Consider the following 16029-nt stretch of genomic DNA (forward strand, 5'->3'; position numbering starts at 1 on the left):
GCAAAAGCACAGCGAAGAACTGTGCGTTCTAAGAAGATATCACAAATCCCCAAGGAGAGTCCAAGTGTGGTGGCGGTTGCGATGCCTGACCTTCCCAGCATTGGATGGGAAGAGGTGGCTCTTTCCACCATTTGCACGCCCCCTGCAAGTGCTGAAAGCAACACCCACAGTCCACTTGCTGATATGCAAATTGAAGATGTCACTGTTGAAGTACAACAGGATGAGGATACTGGTGTAGCTGGCGCTTAGAATGAAGTTGGCAAGGAGGATTCTGATGGTCATGTGGTTTGTTTAAATCAGGCTCCTGGGGAGACAGTTGTTGTCCGTGGGATGAAAAAGCCCATCACGGTCATGCCTGGGCAGAAGATCAAACATTCCACCTCTTTGGTCTGGCAATATTTCTATCCAAATCCGGACAACAACTGTCTTGCCATATGTCCCATATGTAAAGGTGAAATAAGTAGGGGTAGGGACGTTAACCACCTAGGAACATCCTCCCTTATACGGCACCTGCAGCGCATTCATAAAAAGTTCATGTCAAGTTCAGAAACTTTGGCTAAGACCGTAAGCAGTCCAGGGACACCTAAATCCCGTTGTCCTGTTGAATCGAAGCGCTTGCAAACCACACCATCAACTCCCTCCTCGTCAATTTCCTCCTTAGTCAGGATCGGAAGTAGTCCTGCAGGCCATGTCTCTGGCATGACTGAATCTCCTATCTGGTATTCCTCCGGAGGATCCTGCAATGCTACGCCTACTGCTACCGCTGCTGATGTTGCTGCTGCTGGGAGTCGTTCATCATCCCAGAGAGGAAGTAGGAACACCACTACTTTTACTAAACAATTGACCCTCCAACAGTCCTTAGCGAGGAGGATGAAGTACGACAGCAGTCATCCTGAAGCAAAACGTATAACTGAGGCCTTGACTGCTATGTTGGTGTTAGACGTGCATCCGGTATCCGCCATTAGTGCAGTGGGATTTAGACAATTGATGGAGGTAGTGTGTCCCCGGTTCCAAATCCCATCTAGATTCCACTTCACTAGGCAGGCGATACCGAGACTGTACAGAAACATCAGAAAAAGTGTCCTCAGTGTCCTGAAAAATGCGGTTGTACCCAATGTCCACTTAACCACGGACATGTGGACAAGTGGAACAGGGCAGACTAAGGACTATATGACTGAGACAGCCCACTGGGTAGATGTATCACCTTACGCAGCAACAACAGCAGCATCACCAGTAGCAGCATCTCTGAAACGCCAGCTCGTTCTAAGGCAGGCTACGCTGTGTATCACCGGTTTCAGTAAGAGGCACACCACCGACAACCTCTTAGAGAAACTGAGGGAAATCATCGCCCAGTGGCTTACCCCACTTAGACTCTCCTGGGGATTTGTGATATCTGACAACGCCACCAATATTGTGCAGGCATTACATTTAGGCAAATTCCAGAATGTCCCATGTTTTGCTCACACAATAAACTTGGTGGTGCAGAATTTTCTGAAAAGCGACAGGGGCATGCAGGAGACGCTTTGGGCGGCCCGAAAAATTTCTGGCCACTATCGCCTTTCAGTGACTGCGTGCCGAAGACTGGAGCGCCAGCAAACACTCTTGAACCTGCCCCGCCATCACCTGAAGCAAGAGGTTGTGATGCGGTGGAACTCAACCCTCTATATGCTTCAGAGGATGGAGGAGCAGCAAAAGGCCATTCAAGCCTATACATCCACCTATGACATAGGCTAAGGAGGGGGTATGCACCCGACTCAAGCGCAGTGGAGAATGATTTCCGTGTTGTGGAAGGTTCTCTAGCCCTTCGAACTTGCCACATGTGATTTCAGTTCAGACACTGCCAGCTTGAGTCAGGTCATTCCCCTCATCAGGCTTTTGCAGAAGCAGCTGGAGAAAGTGAAGATGGAACAATTCTGCTCGGCATGTGGGACTTGTGTATAAAGCCCTTCATTTGCTTTGCCAGGATTCCAGGGTGGTCAATCTGTTGAAATCAGACCACTATATTTTGGCCACCGTGCTCGATCCTAGGTTTAAAGCCTATGTGGTGTCTCTTTTTCCAGCTGACACAAGCCTGCAGAGGTGTAAAGACCTGCTGGTGAAAACACTGTCAGCTGAAGCGGAACGTGACACGTCAACAGCTCCTTCTTCATTTTCTCCCGCAACTGGGGCTGTCAGGAAAAAACTTAGGTATCCTAAGCAACCCGCTGGCGGTGATGCAGGGCAGGCAGGACCAAGTTTGGACATCTGGTCCGGACTGAAGGATGTGGCAACAATTTCTGACATGTCTACTGTCACTGCATATGATACTGTCATCATTGACAGAATGGTGGAGGATTACATCAGTGACAGCATCCAAGTTGGCATGTCAGACAGTCCGTACCTGTACTGGCAGGAAAAAGAGGCAATTTGGAGGCCCCTGTACAAACTGGCTCTATGTTACCTGAGTTGCCCCCTCTCCTGTGTGTACTCCGAAAGAGTGTTTAGTGCAGCCGGGAACCTTGTCAGCGAAAGGCGTAGGAGGTTGCTTCCACAAAATGTGGAGAAGATGATGTTCATAAAAATGAATTACCAACTCTTCCAGGGAGACCAGCCTCCAGAACATACAGAGGGACCTGTGGTGGTGGATTCCAGCGGGGACGAGTTAATACTCTGTGAGGATGAGGATGTACACAACACTGAAGAGGGTGAGGAATCAGTGGATGAGGAGGATGAGGACGACATCTTGCCACCGTAGAGCCAGTTTGTGCAGGGACAGATTAATTGCCAGCTTGTTTTGTGGGAGCCCAAACTAACCAATCATTTCAGCCACAGTCGTGTGGCAGACCCTGGCGCTGAAATGATTGGTTTGTTAAAGTGTGCATGTCCTGTTTATACAACATAAGGGTGGGTGGGAGGGCCCAAGGACAATTCCATCTTGCACCTCATTTTTTTCTTTGCATTACGTACTGTTTGGGGCATAGTTTTTCAAACTGCCATCCTGTCTGCCACTGCAGTGCCACTCCAAGATGGGCCACGTGTTTGTGCCGCCCACTCGAGTCGCTTAGCATAGCATTTTGGACATAAAAACACTATTGTGAGGTGTGAGGTGTTCAGAATAGACTAGAAATGAGTGGAAATCAAGGTTATTGAGGTTAATAATAGCATAGGAGCAGAAAAACCAACACATTCTGTGATTTTAGCTGTTTTTATTCTTTTAAAAAAAAAAATACAGATCCAAAACACAAAACCCAGAACCCAAAACACGGAAGGGTGGTTTTGGCAAAACCAATCCAGATCCAAAACAAAAAGAAAGATCCAGATCCAAAACATGAAAAGTGGCCGGTGCACATCCTTAAAATATATTTATATATATATATATTAGGGGTGAGCGGGTTCGGATTTCTGAAATCCGAGCCCCCCTGAGCCCCCCGATCTGAGTTCGATCCGAGTCAGGCTCGACTTTTACCGCCTGACTCGGATTCTGAAATCGAGGCAAATCGTCATCATCCCGCCTTCCGAGTCTCGCGGGTTTTGGATCCTATATAAGGTACCCGCGTCGGCACCATTTTCTCACTCGGCTGTGGACAGTGAAGAGGGAGGGTGGGAGTTAGGGCTGGCTGTGTAGTGTAGTGTAGAGTAGTGCAGAGTAGTGTTGTGCGGTGCTGTGCTGCGCTGTGCTGCTGTTGTCCATAGGGGCTGTGTCCACTACTTCAAAGTCCATAGGGGCTGGCTGTGTTGTGCTGTGCTGCTGTTGTTAATAGGGGCTGTGTCCACTACTTCAAAGTCCATAGGGGCTGGCTGGACTGTGTTGTGCAGTCAGTTGTCCGAAGGGGCTGTGTCCACTCCAAAGTCCAGTGCAGTGTCCCAGTCCTAAAGGGGTGCTGTAGTTTTGTCCAGGGGGTGCTCTGTCCATCAGGGGTGCTCCCCCCAAGAGCTAAAAAAAAATATTTTTTCTGTGTTTGTGAATTGTGTGCGCAGTAGCCGCACGTGCATCAACAAAGTAGTGCCAAGCGTGCGCCTGTGTCATAAGTAAATGGCCGGCTGTCTTGACCGTTAAAGGGTGCTGTAACCCCCAAAGTACACTCCAAACCAAATAAAAAAATATTTTCTGTGTTTGTGAATTGTGTGCGCAGTAGCCGCACGTGCATCAACAAAGTAGTGCCAAGCGTGCGCCTGTGTCATAAGTAAATGGCCGGCTGTCTTGACCGTTAAAGGGTGCTGTAACCCCCAAAGTACACTCCAAACCAAATAAAAAAATATTTTCTGTGTTTGTGAATTGTGTGCGCAGTAGCCGCACGTGCATCAACAAAGTAGTGCCAAGCGTGCGTCTGTGTCATAAGTAAAGGGCCGCCTGGCTTGACCGTTAAAGGGTGCTGTAACCCCCAAAGTACACTCCAGTCCAAACCAAAAAAAAAATTATTTTCTGTGTTTGTGAATTGTGTGCGCAGTAGCCGCACGTGCATCATCAAAGTAGTGCCAAGCGTGCGCCTGTGTCATAAGTAAAGGGCCGGTGGGCTTGACCATTAAAGGGTGCTGTAACCCCCAAAGTACACTCCAAACCAAATAAAAAATTTTTTTCTGTGTTTGTGAATTGTGTACGCAGTAGCCGCACATGCATCAACAAAGTAGTGCCAAGCGTGCGCCTGTGTCATAAGTAAAGGGCCGCCTGGCTTGACCGTTAAAGGGTGCTGTAACCCCCAAAGTACACTCCAGTCCAATCCAAATAAAAAAATATTTTCTGTGTTTGTGAATTGTGTGCGCAGTAGCCGCACGTGCATCAACAAAGTAGTGCCAAGCGTGCGCCTGTGTCATAAGTAAATGGCCGGCTGTCTTGACCGTTAAAGGGTGCTGTATCCCCCAAAGTACACTCCAAACCAAATAAAAAAATATTTTCTGTGTTTGTGAATTGTGTGCGCAGTATCCGCACGTGCATCAACAAAGTAATGCCAAGCGTGCGCCTGTGTCATAAGTAAAGGGCCGGCTGGCTTGACCGTTAAAGGGTGCTGTAACCCCCAAAGTACACTCCAAACCAAATAATAAAATATTTTCTGTATTTGTGAATTGTGTGCGCAGTAGCCGCACGTGCATCAACAAAGTAGTGCCAAGCGTGCGCCTGTGTCATAAGTAAAGGGCCGGCTGGCTTGACCGTTAAAGGGTGCTGTAACCCCAAAGTACACTCCAAACCAAATAATTTTTTTTTTTCTGTGTTTGTGATTTGTGTGCGCAGTAGCCGCACGTGCATCAACAAAGTAGTGCCAAGCGTGCGCCTGTGTCCCATAAGTAAAGGGCCAGCTGGCTCTTTTCTTAAAGGGTGGTGTAACCTACAAAGTGCACTAGTCTCCAACAAAAATAAAAAATTATTTTCTGTGTTTGTGTGCGCCTTATCCGCAAGTATATATCAATATAACATAAATGGAGGACCAAACTTTCTCCGATAAAAATAAAATAGGGAAAGATCAAGAACCACTTCCTCCTAGTGCTGAAGCTGCTGCCTCTAGTCATGACATAGACGATAACATGCCATCAACGTCGTCTGCCAAGGCCGATGCCCAATGTCATAGTAGAGGGCACATACAATCCCAAATGACAAAGTTCAGGAAAATGACCTTGAAAAAAACATTGAAATCATCTGAAGAGAAACGTAAACTTGCCAATAAGCCATTTACGACACGGAGTGGCAAGGAACGGCTAAGGTCTTTCCCTATGTTCATGACTAGTGGTTCAGCTTCACATGACGATGGAAGCCCTCCTCCCGCTAAAAAAATGAAATGAGTTAAGCTGGCAAAAGCACAGCGAAGAACTGTGCGTTCTAAGAAGATATCACAAATCCCCAAGGAGAGTCCAAGTGTGGTGGCGGTTGCGATGCCTGACCTTCCCAGCACTGGACGGGAAGAGGTGGCTCTTTCCACCATTTGCACGCCACCTGCACGTGCTGAAAGGAGCACCCACAGTCCACTTGCTGATATGAAAAATGTCACTGTTGAAGTACAACAGGATGAGGATACTGGTGTAGCTGGCACTGAGGAGGAAGTTGGCGAGGAGGATTCTGATGGTGATGTGGTTTGTTTAAATCAGGCTTCGGGGGAGACAGTTGTTGTCCGTGGGATGAAAAAGCCCATCGCGGTCATGCCTGGGCAGAAGACCAAACATTCCACCTCTTTGGTCTGGCAATATTTCTATCCAAATCCGGACAACAACTGTCTTGCCATATGTACCATATGTAAAGGTGAAATAAGTAGGGGTAGGGACGTTAACCACCTAGGAACATCCTCCCTTATACGGCACCTGCAGCGCGTTCATAAAAAGTTACTGTCAAGTTCAGAAACTTTGGCTCAGACCGTAAGCAGTCCAGGGTCACCTAAATCCCTTTTTCCTGTTTTATCCAAGGAATCGGTGGATGAGGAGGATGAGGACTACATCTTGCCTCCGTAGAACCAGTTTGTGCAGGGACACATTAATTGCCAGCTTGTTTTGTGGGGGGCCCAAACAAACCAATCATTTCAGCAACAGTCATGTGGCAGACCCTGGCGCTGAAATGATTGGTTTGTTAAGTGTGCATGTCCTATTTATACAACATAAGGGTGGGCGGGAGGGCCCAAGGACAAGTCCATCTTGCACCTCTTTTTTTTCTTTGCATTATGTACTGTTTGGGGCCTAGTTTTTCAAACTGCCATCCTGTCTGCCACTGCAGTGTCACTCCTAGATGGGCCTCGTGTTTGTGCCGCCCACTCGTGTCGCTTAGCATAGTCATCTATCTACCTCGGTGCAACCTTTTGGCCATAAAAACAATATTGTGAGGTGTGAGGTGTTCAGAATAGACTGGAAATGAAGGTTATTGAGGTTAATAATAGCATAGGAGCAGAAAAACCCACAAATTCTGTGATTTTAGCTGTTTTTATGCTTTTTTAAAAAAAAATACAGATCCAAAACACAAAACCCAGAACCCAAAACACGGAAGGGTAGTTTTGGCAAAACCAATCCAGATCCAAAAAATGAAGAAAGATCCAGATCCAAAGCCAAAACACAAAACACACACATATATATATATTATTTTTTTTTAATGGTTATATCATGAAAATGAGAATATCGACTAATTGGTCCAATTGATGACATGTCAATGCAGTGTTTAAAGAATAGTTTGAAATTGACAACAGAGTAATCTGCGGTTTTCATTAAACCTCAGGTTTTTAAATTAATTTTTTGGCGGTTCAAACCACCATATTTACTAAAGGCTGCTGAAAAACAGTTGTTGCATGGTTTACCAACTTCCTGGAAAAATGAGATGGAGGGTAGAGGTAGATAGCCGGAATCGAAAGCTGTTTTATAGAGGTGTGCAGCTTGGTTCTCCATAAATTTTAAATCTGGACTTTGGGTGTTGGATTGCAAACATGACATGATTTTAGCTGTTTTAAAACTTATAATTTTTTTTTACACATCTAGATCCAAAACCAAAACACTTAAGGGTGGTTTTGCAAAACCAAAATATGAAGATGAATCCAGAGTCAAAAACCAAAACCAAAACATGGGGGTCAGCGCACACATCTACTGTTTGTTTTTACATATTCTTACAGACAAAATTAGCTCAAAGTAAATAACCCAGCTTGAGGCTACTAGGTGCTCTGGTGGGGAAGGGTGCAGCGGTTCCCAAACAAATGATTAGGTCCTTATACTGTACCTGGAAATGCCAGGCCCAATAGTAAGTACATTAGCTCTGATTCCCTGGCGGTACCTACAGTATGCCCAGTGTGTACCAGGGTTAAATTGTTCCAAAATAATGGCCTATCTGAATAGCAGATAGATTCAGACATCATATCATTGCACTTCTTTGTGGATTCAACTTATACAACTAAAGCAATATCACACTAGTGCAGTGGTTCTCAAACTCGGTCCTCAGGACCCCACACAGTGCAGGTTTTGCAGGTCTCCTCATAGAAACGCAAGTGAAATAATTAGCTCCATGTGTGGATCTTTTAAAACATGTCAGTGAGTAATGAATACACCTGTGCACCTGCTGGGTGACCTGGAAAACATGACCTGTGTGGGGTCCTGAGGACCGAGTTTGAGAACCTGTGCTCTAGTGCATTGGCAGAGACAAATTTCCTGTAGCTCCCTTATACGCTCAATGCAACCGAGTCCTGGAAATTACTAAGGTGGAGATATATTAAACCTTCCAGAGAGAAAAAATTAAAAAATTGCCAATAGTAACCAAGTGCGATAAATCAGCCGATCCAACGGATTGGTACGATTTGGCTGCTATATCGTGCCGTGTATGGGCAAGATATCGGATAGTGCGCGCACCCTTGGGGTCATACATTGCACCCCCAGATCTTGCTGTAGATTCAGTCGATCTGGGGATGCGGTGTGCGATCCCATGCAGCGCTATGCGGGTGGGGAAGGGGGGTGCTGGCATATCGGACGGTATGCCACCTGATCGCACAGTGTGTGGGGACCGCCCGATATGTCGGACGTCAGATCCCCCATCGCGTCACATGGTGCATAACGCACTGGCCAGCTTTAGAAGCGGATTGTTGCTATGGGCAATTTCTCCACATTATCTCTCTAAAAGTCTGGATACAGTATATTTCCCGTTAAGAGTGTTAGCTTCAGTGGGCTGTTATTCATTTTAACTGTTACAGTATAAGTTATATTGATGCTTCACCATTATATATACCGCTTCTTATAATTGGAACATACAGTAACTGTATAAATTATGCACATCCCTTTTGTGCAGTACACCATGGATTGATACAATTATACCTACTAATATTTTTACCCAGAAGATATATTGTAATATGAACATATCAGAATTTCAATTGCACATTGATGTTTAGATAAGAGTTTATTGTTGGATTTAATTTTCCAATTTTTTCGTACACTATCCTGTTATTTTAATTATTTAAGGTGAACTTTGCGTAATCTCCCAATTTATTGGAAACAAAGGGGTACATTTACTAAAGTGAGAGTTTTTAGAAATGGAGATGTTGCCCATAGCAACCAAGCAGATTCTAGCTATTATCTTCTAGAACAGTGTTTCCCAACCTCTGTCCTCAAGGAGCACCAACAGTCCAGGTTTTAGTGATATCCATGCTTGAGCACAGATGGTTAAATCAAAATAACAATAACTGAGGTTCTAATGAAGACACCTGTGCTCAAGTATGACTATCCTTGAAACCACCTGGACTGTTAGTGTTCCTTGAGGACCGCCGAAGCCCTGTTCTAGAATGTGCTAGTTAAATGTTAAGTAGAATCAGATTGGTTGCTATGGGCAACTTCTCTACTTCAAAAAAACTCTCGCTTTAGTAAATATATCCCAAAATGTTGAAATTCTTTTTAGCAATCACGTTCCTCAATGATATCTGGGTAATAAAAATGTTTCCTGTTTTTCATGAAAAATCATTTTTATAAAGCTTTATACAGTAGATACAGTGAATTTTAGATGAATAAATTAAATGTGGTATTTTTAAATACGTAGCACAGTGGCTTCATTATAGGGGTGTGCACCGGCCACTTTTCGTGTTTTGTGTTTTGGTTTTGGATCTGGATCTTTCTTCGTGTTTTGGATCTGGATTGGTTTTGCCAAAACCACCTTTCCTTGTTTTGGGTTCTGGGTTTTGTGTTTTGGATCTGTATATTTTTGAAAAAAAGCATAAAAACAGCTTAAATCACAGAATTTGTGGGTTTTTCTGCTCCTATGCAATTATTAACCTCAATAACCTTCATTTCCACTCATTTCCAGTCTATTCTGAACACCTCACACCTCACAATATTGTTTTTATGGCCAAAAGATTGCACCGAGGTAGCTGGATGACTATGCTAAGCGACACGAGTGGGCGGCACAAACACGTGGCCCATCTAGGAGTGACACTGCAGTGGCAGACGGGATGGCAGTTTGAAAAACTAGGCCCCAAACAGTACATACTGCAAAGAAAAAAAAGATGTGCAAGATGGAATTGTCCTTTGGCCCTCCCACCCACCCTTATGTTGTATAAATAGGACATGCACACTTTAAAAAACCAATCATTTCAGCGCCAGGGTCTGCCACATGACTGTGGCTGAAATGATTGGTTCATTTGGGCCCCCACAAATCAAGCTGGCAATTAATGTGTCCCTGCACAAACTGGCTCTACGGAGGCAAGATATCGTCCTCATCCTCCTCATCCACCGATTCCTTGGATAAAACAGGAAAAAGGGATTTAGGTGTCACTGGACTGCTTACGGTCTTAGCCAAAGTTTCTGAACTTGACAGTAACTTTTTATGAACGCGCTGCAGGTGCCGTATAAGGGAGGATGTTCCTAGGTGGTTAACGTCCCTACCCCTACTTATTTCACCTTTACATATGGTACATATGGCAAGACAGTTGTTGTCCGGATTTGGATAGAAATATTGCCAGACCAAAGAGGTGGAATGTTTTTTCTTCTGCCCAGGCATGACCGTGATGGGCTTTTTCATCCCACAGACAACAACTGTCTCCCCCCGGAGCCTGATTTAAACAAACCACATCACCTCGCCAACTTCCTCCTCAGTGCCAGCTACACCAGTATCCTCATCCTGTTGTACTTCAACAGTGACATCTTCAATTTGCATATCAGCAAGTGGACTGTGGGTGCTCCTTTCAGCGCTTGCAGGGGGCGTGCAAATGGTGGAAAGAGCCACCTCTTCCCGTCCAGTGCTGGGAAGGTCAGGCATCGCAACCGCCACCACACTTGGACTCTCCTTGGGGATTTGTGATATCTTCTTAGAACGCACAGTTCTTCGCTGTGCTTTTGCCAGCTTAACTCGTTTCATTTTTTTAGCGGGAGGAGGGCTTCCATCGTCATGTGAAGCTGAACCACTAGTCATGAACATAGGGAAAGACCTTAGCCGTTCCTTGCCACTCCGTGTCATAAATGGCTTATTGGCAAGTTTATGTTTCTCTTCAGATGATTTAAATGTTTTTTTAAGGTCATTTTCCTGAACTTTGTCATTTGGGATTGTATGTGCCCTCTACTATGACATTGGGCATCGGCCTTGGCAGACGACGTTGATGGCATGTTATCGTCTATGACATGACTAGTGGCAGCAGCTTCAGCACTAGGAGGAAGTGGTTCTTGATCTTTCCCTATTTTATGTTTGGTGCTCCATTTATGTTATATTGATATATACGTGCGGCTAATGGTGCATACACACGGTCAGATTTTTCCTTCAGATATGAACGATAACGATTTAAAAATCATTCAGTCGTTCATATCTGAAGGAAAATCGTTCATATCTGACATGCCTGAACGATGGACGATCAACGATGCGCGTTCCCGATGGTCAGATAAGGATTTCTGACATCTGATGTGTTTGCAGTCAGACTTGGACGATTCCATTCATTTTAATGCAGTCAAAAAGCGTTCAATCGTTCAAATCGTTTAATCGTTTAATCGTTCAATCGTTCAATCGTTCATCTGACAAGTCTGACCGTGTGTATGCTCCATAAGGCGCATACAAACACAGAAAATATTTTTTTTATTTTGTTTGGAGTGTACTTTGGGGGTTACAGCACCCTTTTATGGTCAAGCCAGGCGGCCCTTTACTTATGACACAGGCGCACGCTTGGCACTACTTTGTTGATGCACGTGCGGCTACTGCGCACACAATTAAACACAAAAAAATATATTTTTTTATTTTGTTTGGAGTGCCGTTTGGGGGTTACAGCACCCTTTAACGGACAAGCCTGCCGGCCTTTTACTTATGGGACACAGGCGCACGCTTGGCGCTGCTCCTTTGCTGATGCACGTGCAGCCACAGTGCACACAATTCACAAACACAGAAAAAATATTAGCACCCCTGACGGACAGAGCACCCCCTGGACAACACTACAGCACCCCTTTAGGACTGGGACACTGCACAGGACTTTGGAGTGGACACAGCCCCTATGGACAACTGACTGCACAACACAGTCCAGCCAGCCCCTTTGAAGTAGTGGACACAGCCCATATGGACAACAGCAGCACAGCGCAGCACAGCACAGCACTACACTACACTACACTACACTACACTACACTACACAGCCCAGCCAGCCCTAACTCCCACCCTCCCTCTTCACTGTCCACAGCCGAGTGAGAAAATGGCGCCGACGCGGGTACCTTATATAGTATCCAAAACCCGCGAGACCCGGAAGGCGGGATGATGACGTTTTGCCTCGATTTCAGATCCGAGTCAGGCGGGAAAAGTCGAGCCTGACTCGGATCGGCCTTGGATCGGGGAGGCTCGGGGGGGTTTGGATTTCAGAAATCCGAACCCGCTCACCCCTACTTCATTATAAACTGAATTTAAAGTACCAGGTATGCACACACTTTAGACAGGGTCCCACATGTACCTATACTAAATTGTAGAATGCCAAAATTTGGTTTAGCTTTGTCAGAATGCGAAGTATACAGCAAGATTCCAGCTACTTTGGCTAATCTAACCATCACCCCAGAGGTGTTCTAGGGCTCCCTCTTCCCTAAGACTGTGTAGCATCTGTAGACACTGCCTCGGATAACCATTGCGCTTCTATGGTCAATGTGCGTAAACTGAGACTTACCCAGCCTGGCCACTTGCTGGCAGTTTGCGAGGCCAGAAAATCTGCTTCTGCCGATGCAGGCCCTGGCCTCGTCCATCCCGGAAAACAGGGGCAGTGCACCGCTGTTTCCGGGAACGCTGGCCAGGAACGCAAGTGCTCCACCCCCCAAACACCACAGCCTGTCAATCGGGCATGGAGACACTGCAAACAAACTCGCAGATGGAGGGCTGAACATGCGCAGTACACATTCAGCACATTCGCAGTCCTCCCACTGAATCAGGCCTTATGTCTGTACAGAGTGTGACACATTTGTATTCTGATTAATTACAATGGTCAGGTTATGTTATAAGGTATGTGTCTTAGGTACATAGAGTGTAATATAATTATAATGGAATCGGTAAGTTATACAGCCGGACCTAAGCCCGGCGGATGAAATACAGATGCCGGAAGGCCGGCAGATGGAGATCCCGACAGGGTAAGTATTAAACCTATCCCTACCCCTCTCCCCCCCTAACCCTCCCTTAGGGCTCTATTTATTAACATTATTTTTACTAAAATAAAGTGAAAAAGGGTGTTTTCACACCCTTTTCACATTATTTTAGTTTCACCTGTAGTTATTACAGGGCAATTGGAGTAGAATTAGTAAAATTCTACTCCAACCCCTAGTATCACTTATTTTTAGTAAAGCAGATCGCATTTCCCTTAATTGTAATGGGAAATGTGATCCGACCAGAGTTACTAAAAATAAATTGTAAAAAAATACCGGGGGAAGCCCTGTGATAATAACGCCACCTGGAGGTGGCGTTATCCAGGGTCTCCCACGGTTACCGGGCTCCCACTCTGCTCTAACGGGGAGAGCAGAGGTGGGAGCCGGTACCAGTAATCAGCTGTGTGGTCTAAACAGACCGCAAGCTGATTGCTATAAAAAAAAGAAAAAAAAAATTGAAACATTTTTTTTTTTACTTACCTGAATCCAGGGACCGGTGATCGGGCCTCCGGTGATGGCTCCTCTCCGGTCAGCTGGTCTCCCACAGTGCACTGCTGCCTGGTCATCGGGTGATCGGGCCCCAGTGCAGTATGGGAGATCACCTGATCGGGAAGCCCGGAGAAGATCACCAGAGGCCAGGAGGATGCAGGTAAGTGTAATGAAGGGAGGGGGGGGACGTGGGGGTCCGCAATCATGGGGGGCGGGGCTTAGCATCGGTGGGGGGTAGCAGCGACGGTGGGTCGGCGCTTGCGTGGGCTCTTAGTCGCGGTATTTTTTCTGAAAATACCGTGACTAGAGTGCGGATGGGATCTGCAGGGACAGAGCTTTATCGCAAGCTCTGTCCCTGCAAGGGATTTATAGTAAATCCCTGTGATATTGCCTGAATTCGCAAAGCAAATTCACTTGGTAATATCACACTACAATATGCATTCAATATGCGGATTGTAGTAAATAGAGCCCTTAGTGGTGCTTAACTCCAACATCGCCCCCTAGTGCCTAATCCTAACATCCCCCAGGGGTGCTTAAACCTAACCCCCCTCCCTGCACACTAAATCTAACCCTCCTGGAGGGTGCCTAACTCTAATCTTCCCCCCGGGGGTACCTGATGCTAACCCCCCTTCCCCTAGCCTGACCCTAACCCTTCCGGGGGGGTTCCTAACCCTAAGTCCCCCCACAAGTCCCTAAACCTAACCCTGCCCCCTTCCCCTGCGGCTGACAGCTCCCGACACCCAGCTTACCTACGTTTGGTATGCCGGGCGTCGGGATTTCGGTGTGGGGCTAATGATAGGAATCGGTATTTAGAAGCCTATCTTTAGTCCCATGCCGGGTTTTCACTGTTGGGAAGCCGGCAGTCGGCATTTCGACCACTGGCTTCCTGACTACATCCCATTATAAATATACGGTCATGTTCAGCTGTCATGTCATGATGGGAGGGCTTTTTTTTTAGCACTGTATAAAGTGTAATAAAATTGCAATCTGGTCATGTGCAGTGGTCAGACATATACAGTATTATATAAAAAGAGATGAATCCATTATTAGAGGCAGATATTTAAACACACGCTTCCCTACATAGTTACAGACACAAGCAGACAGCACAGAGAGCACTTCAGCGTAACAGCAATGCTTGTCTGTAATCATCCATTCCCAGGATAAAGCTGGATAATTACTTACAAGTCAAAAGCCTGCTACATGTTATTGTGCAAGTAACTGATTATGATGCTGCAGACAGAGCTGCTGAACAGAACCTTCTTCCCTGGCTGAACTGCCCTCTAGCGTGCAGTAGCTACAGGAATCAGCTCTGTGTCGTCTAGGAGGATTACCTTGTTCACTTTACTTTGCACATCTCAATGTAATACATCATTCCACATTTCTCTTGGGATAATTCTACTCTCTTTCAGATCTACTCAGTATCTATTTATATCAAGCATCTCAATCATTATATAGAAAGGGCAGCTGTATCTATTTTTCTGAGGAAATGTTCCATTAAACTGGGCTGTAACATTGCATACAGTACCTGCATATAATACCGCTCTCACAGGCACATCAGAAAGTGATACTGTGACATGAGGCAATGGAACAGAACTGCCATGCATGAAAAAAATTCATGAGAAAAAATAAAACAAAAAGAAACAGACTATGGGCTAGATCACAGGTTCTCAAACTCGGTCCTCAGGACCCCAAACAGTGCATGTTTTCCAGGTTTCCTCACAAAATCACAAGTGAAATAATTAGCTCCACTTGTGGATCTTTTAAAATGTGTCAGTGAGTAATGAATACACCTGTGCACCTGCTGGGTGACCTGGAAAACATGACCTGTGTGGGATCCTGAGTTTGGGGACCCCTGGGCTATGTATGAAGCCTTGGAGAGAGAGAAAGTAGACAGATATAAAGTACCAACAAATCAACTCCTAACTGTCTTTTTACAGTCTGTGTTTGAAAAACAACAGTTAATCTGGACATACACTATGCAATTTTCTGTCAAATATCTGTCCAATCTGGCTGGTTGGAATGAAAACCGGGTAATGTATGGGAGCAAATGACAATTGTCCATTTGCTCCCAAATACTGGAAAATAGTCAAAAATGGTTGTTCAGACAAATTGGTTAAAACACACAAATTTAACCAATTTGAAAAAAAATTTTGTCCTTTTTTTCAGTGGTTAAAACCATACGATCAACTGTCATTGGCTCCCATACATTACCAGGTTTTCATTCCAACCAGCCAAATTGGGCAGATATCTGACAGATAATTGTACAGTGTATGCCCAGCTTTAGAAACTGATTGGTTGGTACTTTGGGGTCTATTTACTAAGCCTTGGATGGCGATAACGTGGATGGAGATAAAGTACCAACCAATCAGTTCCTAACTGCCATTTTTCAACACAGCCTGTGACATGGCAGTTAGGAGCTGATTGGCTGGAACTTTACCTTAGCTTATAGACCCCTTTATCTCTCTCTCCACTTTATTTCTCTCCAAGGCTTGATACATCTCCTCCTAAGCGATGTTCAATGTATAGCTGATGTATATAACATGT

At 45.4% G+C, this 16029-nt stretch overlaps 1 protein-coding gene across 1 annotated transcript in view; it reads right to left on the reverse strand.

Annotated features, from left to right (window-relative positions):
- LOC148500833 (cadherin-8) overlaps positions 1-15093 on the reverse strand; it is a 434715-nt gene extending 419622 nt beyond the window's left edge. Inside the window, exon 1 of the mRNA XM_088451277.1 lies at positions 15011-15093. The gene's annotated coding sequence lies outside the window, so the exon portion shown is untranslated. The remainder of the gene's footprint in view (positions 1-15010) is intronic.
- Between the last annotated feature and the right edge of the window lie 936 nt (positions 15094-16029).

This window comes from Taudactylus pleione, unplaced genomic scaffold (assembly GCF_031769625.1).
Source record: "Taudactylus pleione unplaced genomic scaffold, aTauple2 ptg000545l, whole genome shotgun sequence".
Classification (NCBI taxonomy): domain Eukaryota; kingdom Metazoa; phylum Chordata; class Amphibia; order Anura; family Myobatrachidae; genus Taudactylus; species Taudactylus pleione.